Source organism: Plecotus auritus (genome assembly GCF_963455305.1).
Source record: "Plecotus auritus genome assembly, chromosome: X".
Taxonomy (NCBI): domain Eukaryota; kingdom Metazoa; phylum Chordata; class Mammalia; order Chiroptera; family Vespertilionidae; genus Plecotus; species Plecotus auritus.
This window is the reverse complement of record NC_137784.1, coordinates 37,126,540-37,137,086: the sequence shown is the minus strand read 5'-3', so window position 1 is coordinate 37,137,086 and position 10,547 is coordinate 37,126,540. Positions and strand designations below refer to the sequence as shown.

The following is a 10,547-nucleotide window of genomic DNA, read 5'->3' as shown; positions in this document are numbered from 1 at the left end:
TTTGTCCTCAGGGAGGCAGTACAGCATAGTGGTTAAGAATATAATTAAATAAACCTACTTTTGAAATATCGCTTCTCTACATGACCATGAGCAAATTACTTAAACACTATGCCTTAATTTTTTCTTCTGACAAATAAGACAATGAAAGCTATTTCACAGGCTTGTTATGAATATTTAGATGAAATAATGTGCATATAGATTGTACACATGCTTGGCATATAATAACCACTCCAAAAGTATTTATTTGCATTCTTATTGTCTAAAAATAGAATTTTTCTTTTATGCAGTCTGCTTTTTTATAAGAGTAGCATTCATATGCTTTATTGTAGAAAGTGACCTCATTCTAAATACTTACCTGCTACCACACATGGTACTTTTATCCTAATTCTCAGGCTCTATGAGGCATGAGAAAACAATTTCTTAGAGTAGTGAGGATATTATTAAATAAAATTGATAATTATTGGTACTCTTAATAAGAAGAATAAAAGAAAACTGATTATGGGAGAACACATATTATTTATTTGAATGATACAAGGGAATTCTAACGAAGATTCTAAATGTATTTAAAAGTATTTTGAAATGAAAATGGAGACTACTAAATGTCAGTATGGGTTCACTAATAATATACTATGATAGACCAGTAGACTAGTGTTACCTAAACTGGTGTCCCTCAGAACAATGAATGTTAATAGGATACTGCTGCCAAAATTATATATATTTTCTATGACCAAATAAGTCTAAGACACAGGAGATTAAGCAAAGTTAAAAACATGTCTCCACATGTATTCACTTAAAGTCACTGTAGGACTTTTCAGAGTTTTAATACACTATATTGTATTACATATTTCCAATAGGTAAACATGGTATGAAGTCGTTCCAAATATCAGCATAACTACAAGGTCAGGCAAAAGTGTGTTTACGGTTGTTCATATGGAAAATACAATGATTAATAAATAATAACACAAGAATAAACTCTGTTTTGCATACTTGCAACTGCAAATGTACTTTTGCTCCACCCTATATTGTGGAGGTTGTGTATATTTGCATGAGTGCCCGTGCATTACTTATCAACAGTACTCCAAACAAACTAATTTTTTATAAAATACTAGAGACCTGGTTCACGAAATTCGTGCATGGGGGGGGGTGTCCCTCAACCCAGCCTGCACCCTCCCCAATCTGGGACCCCTCGAGGAATGTCCAGCTGCCCATTTAGGCCCGATCCTACCTGCTGGCTCCCAACTGCTTGCCTGCCTGCCTTCCTGATTGCCCCTAACCGCTTCTGCCTGCCAGCCTGATCACCCCCTAACCACTCTCCTGCCAGCCTGATTGATGCCTAACTGCTCCCCTGCCAGCCTGTTTTCCCCTAACTGCCCTCCCCTGCTGGCCTGGTCACCCCTAACTGCCCTCCCCTGCAGGCCTGGGTCCCTCCCAACTGCCCTCCCCTGCTGGCTATCTTGTGGCGGCCATCTTGTGTACACATGGGGGCAGCCATATTTGACCACATGGGGCAGCCTTCTTGTGTATTGGAGTGACGGTCAATTTGCACATTACTCTTTTATTAGATAGGATAGTTTTGAAAATATGGTTCTAGTTTAGGTTTCTTTTTTATTTTGTTTATTTGAAGGATAATTTTTATTACTTTTATGTACAGAAAACTCAACAATGTACACTTAGCCCAGTTTACTGGCCAGTTGTTTAGCCTTTGACTTTTCCAACTTGGCAATATGAGCCACTGACTTTGGATCCAGGACATTGCCTCCCCAGTGGCAGCGGATCTCATCATATCTGTTGTTGTAATTGGTCCATATAGCTTCCACCAGCTTAGCTAGAGCTCTTTTGTCTTCCAAATTAGCCTGTGTGAAGGTGACAGTGGTGCAGGTCTTCCTGTGGACTAGATGTACAAAGCTGGCCTTCCCTTAATAATGCAATAGGGAACCCCCATCTTACAGCACAGGGCAGGCAGGAGGACAGCCAGCTCAGTGGAATCCACATCACGTGCAATCATTACCAGATGGGCCTTCTTGTTCTCCACCAAGGTGGTTACAGTGTTAACCCTTGCTCAAAGGACTGGTGGCCTCTTGGTGGGTACATCACTCTTACCAGTAGCTTTCTTCTCAGCCCAGGGCAACAATCTCTGCTTCTTTTCTTGCTCTGTCTCTGATCTGTACTTGTGTGCCAGCTTAACCAGTTGAGTAGCTGTTTGGTGGTCCAAGGACTGGGTGAACTGGTTAATGGAAGGAGGCACTTGCAGATGTTTATATAGAATTGCTGCCAAATGTAGTAGGGTCAATTGACAAAGCAGGTGAGATACTTTTTGAGCTGAATGTCCTGTTCAATGCCAAAATTTTTGGGCCTTTTCTCAAACAAGAGATTTACTACCTTCTTGACCTCCTGCTTCTTTATGACAGCAGGGCACCTCTTTCCTCTTAGTCTTCCTTCCTTTCAGATTATTGGGTGGCAGGAGGAGAGCTAGTTTAAGTTTCTTTATAGATTAATAGATTAGTAGAAATGAGAATAAGCAGACATATTATATTTTAACTAGAAGCCCAGCACACAAAATCGTGTGGCCCTGCCCACCCACATGCACAACCCCGCCCATCCGTGCTGGTCTTTGGTTGTTATGGTGTTAGGGCCACTGGGTTTTTATAATATAGATTTTTATGTCATTTAAAACAATTCATTTTATTAATCTAAGGTGGAAAAAATGTTTTCTAGATCAATCATCTTTAAACATTTTGCTTGTAAAACATTTAAAAGAATTTTGTATGCCCTCATACATTTTTAAGTGAACACCAAACATTTTTTCACCCTGATTTCTAAATTATTGAAAAAAAATTTGCATCTCAGCAGCACACAATTGGCTTCATCATAAACATTTTCTATGACCTATTTTTTTCCATTGGCCTCATACATGGACTACTTTGAGGCATTTATTTAGTAAATCATCCTATATAATAAAAGCCTAATATGCTAAGTGTCCGGTCATCCAGTCGGCTGTTCAACCAATCAAAGCATAATATGCTAATGATATGCTAAGGTTGCTCAACTGCTTGCTATGATGTGCACTGACCACCAGGGAGCACACACTTCAACCAGTAGGTTAGCTTGCGGCTGGGGTCTGGCCGATTGGGACTGAGCGAGACAGGTTAGACATGCCCTGGAGCCCTCCCATAGTCCTTCCCTGGCAGGACAACCTCCTGCATCCCTCCCTGGCCCCGATTGTGCACCAGTGGGTTTCCTCAGCCTGGCCTGTGCCCTCTTACAATGCGGGACCCCTTGGGGGATGTTGGAGAACCAGTTTCAGCCCGATGGCAGAATGACCGGTTGCTATGACACGCACTGACCACCAGGGGCAGATGCTCAACACAGGAGTTGCCCCCTGGTAGTCAGTGCACTCCCACAGGGGGAGCATAGCTCAGCCAGAAGCTAGGCTCATAGATGGTGAGTGCAGTGGTGGTGGTGGGAGCCTCTCCCACCTCTGCAGCAGTGCTAAGGATGTCCAACTGATGGCTTAGCAGGGGGGAGCTGGCCTAAGCCATCAGTCGGACATTACCCGAGGGGTCTCAGACTGTGAGAGGGCACAGGCTGGGCTGAGGGACCTCCCTTGAGTGCATGAATTTGGTGCACCAGGCCTCTAGTTTTATATAATGTAATAAGCATGCACAAACCCAACACACAAAAATAAAAGGTAGATCTTAAAATTAACTTGATATTAACCATATACTTTTCTCCCACCATTCCATTACCCAGATTCAGCTATTCTTAATCTTGTGTTCATTGTTTCCTGGATTTCTATTTTATTTAGCTTTATTGAATTTAAATGCATTCATACACATATGAAAAGATGTTTGACATCAATAATCATCAGATAAATGCAAATAAAAACAACAATGAGATATCACCTCACACATGTCATAATGGTTATCATCAATAAATCCATAAATCATAAGTGCTAGTAAGGATCTGGAGAAAAAGGAACCCTCATGCACTGTTGGTGGGAATGCAGATTGGTGCAGCCACTGTGGAAAGCAGTATGAAGTTAATCTCAAAAAATTAAAAATGGAACTGCCTTATGACCTAACTATTTCATTTCTGGGAATATATCCCAAGAAAACTGAAACTCCATTTTGAAAGAATGTATGCACCCATATGTTCATTGCAGCATAATTTACTATAGTCAAGATTTGGAAGCAGCCCATGTGCCCATCAGTAGATGAGTAGATAAAAAAACAGTGGTACATTTACTAAATGAAATACTACTCAGTCAGAAAAAAGAAGGAAATATTATCTTTTGCAACAACATGGATGGACCTGGAGAAAATTATGCTAAGTAAAATAAGCCAGTTGGAAAAAGACAAATATCATGTGATTTCACTCATATTTGGAATCTAATGAACAAAAGAAACTAACAAACAAAATAGAAACAGACCCATAGATAGAGAAGAGACTGACTGCTATCAGAGGGGAGGAGTTTGGGGGGGAAGGGGAAAGGGGAGAAGGGATTAAGCAAAAAAAAAATCCCTTATAGACACAAACAACATTATGGTAATTACCAGAGGGAAAGGAGGGTCAGGGGATGTGTGAAGAGAGCAAAGGGGGATAAATGGTGGCATAAAGAGACTCTACTTTGGGTGGTGCACACACGATGCAGTATGCAGAGGATGTATTATACAGTTGTACACTGGAGACCTGTATGGTTTTATTAACCAATGTCACCCCAATAAATTCAATTAAAAAAAGAAAAGAATGTATGGATGGACATGTATAGATGAAAAAAGATAGCAGAAACAAACACCCATGCATGTATGATCACTTGATCTTTGACAATAGTGCATTGTAAAGCAGGGGAAAAAGATTGTTCTCCCCCGTCCCCCCCCGCCCCAGTTTCTAGTACTAGAATACTTGAATGTCTACTTGAAAAATGTAAATGTGATCCATATCTAAAACCTTACATACAATTAAATTCCTGGTGTATTGTAGCTTTAAAAATAAAAAGCACCACAGAGATTTTCCTAAAATCTCTTAAACAAGCAGTATCTGGCCTCAATGTGCCCCATCTCTCTCTCTAAGTGAATCCAGCCCTGGCACTGACAGCAGCTGGCCTTGGTTCGAAGCTTGGACTCACCTGGGCACTTCCAAGTCCAGCCATCTGCAGATGGCTTTCTAGCTCATGCCAGGTGGCCCTAGGAAGAACAGAGGTGGAAGCTGACCTTTACCTGCACCTCCTGGAAGACCCCAGAGCCAGTGAACAGCTTAATACCACATTGAAGCATCACCACTCAACCACCTCCACAAGTGACACACTCAACGGCCAGATTCAGCAGGTACCAAAGACCCTCCGAAGTAAGTCCTGCTCTATGGGGTGGGTCCCTATTCAGCTGATCCTCCATGGTGGTTGGAAGTTGGTGGTCACAGTCATTACTTGTAGGTACTCAGCCTGAGGGTAAATCCCTCCATTGATGTGCCAACAGCAATCAAAGTTAAAGTATAAAAGGAAGGTATATAGGGGACACACCTTAAGTAATTGGTGAGGTTGTACCACTGGAACCTACAGAACACTTACTATACAAGGCATCTCTACCAAGTCTAGGAGACAAAGCAGTTCTACCTAATACACAGAAACGAATAGAGGGAGGGTGCCAAAATGAGGAGACAAAGAAACGTGTCACAAATGAAAGAACAGAGCAAAACTTCAGAAAAAGAACTAAACAAAATGGAAACAGCAATCTACAAGTTCAAAACATTGGTTATAAGGATGCTCAAATGAACTTAGTGAGAACTTCAACAGCATAAAAATGAAGGATATACTAACTGAAATGAAGAATAATTTACAGAGAATCAACAGTAGAGTAGATGAAGCTGAGAATCAAATCAATTATTTGGCATATAGGAAGGAAAAAAACACCAAATTAGAACAGCAAAGGAAAAATAAGTATAGTGTAAGGAGTCTCTGGAACAACTTTAAGTGTACCAACATTTGCATCATGGGGTTGTGGAAGGAGAAGAGAGAGAGAAAGAAATTGAAAACTGATTTGAAAAATAATTACAGAAAGTTTTCCTAACCTGGCAAAGGAAATAAACATACAAGTCCAGGAAGCACAGAGACTCCCAAACAAGAAGAACCCAAAGAGACCCACACCAAGACACATCATACTTAAAATGCTAAAGTTTGAAGACAGAGAGAGAATCTTAAAAGCACCAAGAGAAAAGCAGTTAGTTACCTACCAGGGAACTCCCATTACACTATCAGCTGATTTCTCAACAGAAACATTGCAGGGCAGATAGAAATAATCAAAGTGATGAAAAACAAAGATGTACAACTAAGATTACTTTAACCAGTAATGCTATAATTTGGAATCAAAGGACAGATAGTTTCCCAGACAAGAAAAAGCTAAAGCATTTCATCATGACCAAACCAGTGTTACATGAAATGTTAAAGGATATCCTTTAAGATGAAAAATAAAAGGATAAAAATATAAACAATAAAATGGCAACAAATAAGGGCTTAATCTCCAAAATTTACAGTGATCTCATTTCTATTAACAATCCTATATAATAAAAGGCTAATATGCAAATTGTCCCCTCGGGAGTTCGACTGCTCTCTATGGCATGTGCTGACCACTAGGGGATGGTGCAGAAGGAAGGAAGGTCCTGGCCAGTGGCCAGCAGCCAGCAACGGGGGAAGAAAGGCCTCAGCTGGCAGCTGGCAGCCAGGGGAAGGAAGGCCCCAATCAGCCCTGTTGCTGGCCAGGCCTTGGGACCCTACCTGTGCATGAATTTCGTGCACCGGGCCTCTAGTTGCGTTTGTAAAACAAGATAAACAAACAAGCAGAACAGCAACAGACTCATAGACAAAGAGAATATTTTGACAGTTGCCAGCTGGGAGGGGGTTTTAGGCGATGGCTGAAAAAGGTGAAAGTATTAAGAAATACAAATTGGTAGTTATAGGATAGTCATTGGGATTTAAAGTACAGCATTGGGGCAGAGCGCATGGGGGAGGGGGGCTGCGGTTGGCAATGCGGCTGTGCACTCGAGGCTCTGTGAGGTGTTTGGGCACCAGCAAATCGCCCCCTGGATGTAGAGCGGGTGCTGCTCTTGGTGTCTGACACGCAGCTAGGTGGGGTGGCGAGTGGGGGGCAGTAGTCGGGGTGGTGGGGAAGGAGGAGGAGGCGGTGAATCCCTATAAATGGAGCCAAAACAGGACCCAAAGCCTAAATTCCATGAGAGTGAGCGAGTGCTGGTGCTTTCACGGGACTCTTCTTTATGAAGCAAAGTGTGTAAAGGTTGCCATAAAGGACAAACAAGTGAAATACTTTATACATTACAGCGGTTGGAATAAAAATTGGGATGAATGGGTCCGGGAGAGCAGAGTGCTCAAATACATGGACACCAATCTGCAGAAACAGTGCGAACTTCAAAAAGCCAATCAGGAACAGTATGCAGAGGGGAAGATGAGAGGGGCAGCTCCAGGGAAGAAGACATCGGGACTGCAGCAGAAGAGCGTGGAAGTGAAAACAAAAAAGAACGAACAGAAAACACCTGGGAATAGAGACGGTGGCAGCACCAGCTAGACCCCTCAGCCTCCTCGCAAGAAGAGAGCGCGAGTGGATCCGACTGTGGAAAATGAGGAAACATTCATGAACAGAGTTGAAGTCAAAGTAAAGATTCCTGAAGAGCTAAAACCATGGCGTGTTGATGACTGGGACTTAATTACCCTCCAGAAACAGCTCTTTTATCTTCCTGCCAAGAAGGATGTGGATTCCATCCTGGAGGATTATGCAAATTACAAGAAATCTCGTGGGAACACGGATAATAAGGAGTATGCTGTGAATGAAGTGGTGGCTGGGATCAAGGAGTACTTCAACGTCATGTTGGGCACGCAGCTGCTCTACAAGTTTGAGAGGCCGCAGTACGCCCTGACGTGCCCATGTCCCAGGTGTAGGGAGCGCCGCATCTACTGAGACTATTTGTATGCATCGGCGCCATGCTGGCCTTTAAGCCTCTGGACGAGAAGAGCCTGGCCTTGTTACTGAATTACCTGCACGATTTCCTCAAGTACCTGGCAAAGAACTCCGCGACTTTGTTCAGCGCCAGCTACTAGGAAGTGGCCCCTCCTGAGTACCACCGGAAAGCCCTGTGAGGCTCGCACTTCCCTAGCGTTGGGATCTCGGCAACAATTTCTGTTCTTAGTCCTCTTGTACAAATGCTGTACTTTGGAAATGTTAGTGTATAACAGAATCGATATTTGTTTTCTGTTGGATTTCAAACAGATGAAATAAAAGGGGTTCCAGCTCCTTTTTTTTCCCTTTTCTCTTTTTCATTTTGAAGTTGCTACCAGTGTATCGATGGACAACAGAGAGACATACTCTAGAGTCTTCTATGCCTAGTTGATAAAGCTGCTTTTAATGCTGGTGGTTCTCCTCCTTTGACACTATGCACTTTTATAATATGTGTTGATGCTCTATGACAAAATGCTGACTCCTAGTGCCAAAGGTTCACTTCGTGTATATAACCGACCCATCCATCCTTTGGACTCCTTTTGTCTTTACTGGTGCTGACAGTAAAGAGCTTCTTTGCAAGTCCACATGGTTCCTTGGGCCTGTATCTTTGCTCAGATTGATGAGGATGGTGGCTTGTTTATGGTTTTTGTATTTGTGTCTCATGCACATTTTCACACGATAGACACAACACATTGTGTAGCTGCGGTTTTCTGGAAAAGCCAATCTTTTAGGAATTGTTTTTCAGATCTTCAATGAACTTTTTCTTTAAATTTCAAAAAAAAATAAAGTACAGCATTGGGAATACAGTCAATAATCTATATATACATATACTGTATATAAGCCTAAGTGACCGAACAACCAAACGACTGAATGACCGGTCACTATGACGCTCAGTGACCACCAAGGGGCAGACGCTTAACACAGAAGCTTCCCCCTGGTGGTCAGTGCGATCCTACAGTGGGAGCACTGCTCAGCTGACAAACAGGTGCCAGAAGCCTGGCTCACAGCTGGCGAGCCTGGCTGTGGCAGTGCGAGGCTCTCTGGCCTCCATGGCAGCACTACCAAGTGGCAGGTGGTGGCAGGCACAGTGAGGTCAGAATGAGCAGTAGCAGCAAGGCACCCAGCCTGGGCTTGGGCTCCTCCCCGGAGCACTACTACATCCTTTGAAACTAGACCACCAACTTACACCATACACAAAAATAAACTGAAAATGGATAAAGGACTTAAATGTAAGATGGGAAAACATAAAAATCTTATAAGACTCCATAGGCAGCAAAATAGCGGACACTTGTCAAAGCAATATCTTTACCGATACAACTCATAGGGCAATGGAAACTAAGGAGAAAATAAACAAATGGGACTACATCAAAATAAAAAGCTTCTGCACAGCAAAAGAAACCATCAACAAAACAACAAGACAGCCCACTTCATGGGAGAACATATTTGCCAATGTTATCTCTGATAAGGTCTTAATCTCCAAAATTTACAGTGATCTCATGCAACTTAACAAAAGGAAGATAAACAATCCAATCAAAAAATGGGCAAAGGACCTAAATAGACACTTTTCGAAAGAGGACATACAGAAGGCCAAGAGACATATGAAAACATGCTCAAAGTCACTAATCATCCAAGAGATGCAAATCAAAACGACATTGAGGTACCTTCTCACACCTGTCAGAATAGCTATCACCAACAAATCAACAAATGACAAGAGTGGGAGAGGATGCAGAGAAAAAGGAACCCTCTTGCACTGCTGGTGGGAATGTAGACTGGTGCAGCCACTGTGGAGAACAGTATAGAGTGTCCTAAAAAAATTAAAAATGGAACTCCCATTTGACCCAGTAATCCCACTTCTAGGACTATATCCCAAGAAACCAGAAACACCAATCAGAAAGGATATATGCACCCCTGTGTTCATATCAGCACAATTTAAAATAGCTAAGATTTAGAAACAGCCTAAGTGCCCATCAGCAGATGAGTAGATTAGAAAACTGGTACATCTACACAATGGAATACTATGCTGTTGTAAAAACAAAGGAATTCTTACCATTTGCAACAGCATGGATGGAAATGGAGAGCATTATGCTAATCGAAATAAGCCAGGCGGAGAAAGATAGATATCACATGCTCTCACTCCTTTGTGGAATATCAATAACATCATAAACTGATGAACATAAATAGATACAGAGACAAAGAAGCATTGAACAGACTGTAAAACTACAGCGGGAAGGCAGGGGAGGGTTTGGGGGCAGGTAAGAGATCAACCAAACATCTTGCATGCATCCATATAAGCATAACCAATGGACACCGACACTGGGGGGGTAGGGGGGATGGCATGTGCCCGGGGTTAGGGGAGGCAGGGGGGAGGTCAATGGGAAAAAAGGAGACATATGCACTACTATTTGTAATACTTTAAACAAAAAATAAATTTAAAAAATTCCATAAATCATGAGGTGTGTGTGTGAGAGATCTGAAAGTTGGTCTCTCTTTGGAAGAAATAATACTTGCACCCTAGCCCCCATTACATCTCTTTCTAATTAAAGCTGC

General features: G+C 42.2%; 2 pseudogenes across 2 annotated transcripts; one reads left to right on the top strand and one right to left on the bottom strand.

Annotated features, from left to right (window-relative positions):
- Window positions 1-1,670: 1,670 nt before the first annotated feature.
- Window positions 1,671-5,273, bottom strand: LOC308240096 (large ribosomal subunit protein eL8-like; annotated as a pseudogene). Its single transcript has 2 exons — window positions 5,217-5,273; window positions 1,671-2,439 (listed from the first exon to the last, which is right to left on the bottom strand). The product of its transcript is annotated as a large ribosomal subunit protein eL8-like (transcript).
- Window positions 5,274-7,186: 1,913 nt separating this feature from the next.
- On the top strand, window positions 7,187-8,140 carry LOC308240000 (mortality factor 4-like protein 1; annotated as a pseudogene). The gene has a single exon. The product of its transcript is annotated as a mortality factor 4-like protein 1 (transcript).
- The last annotated feature ends 2,407 nt before the right edge of the window (window positions 8,141-10,547 follow it).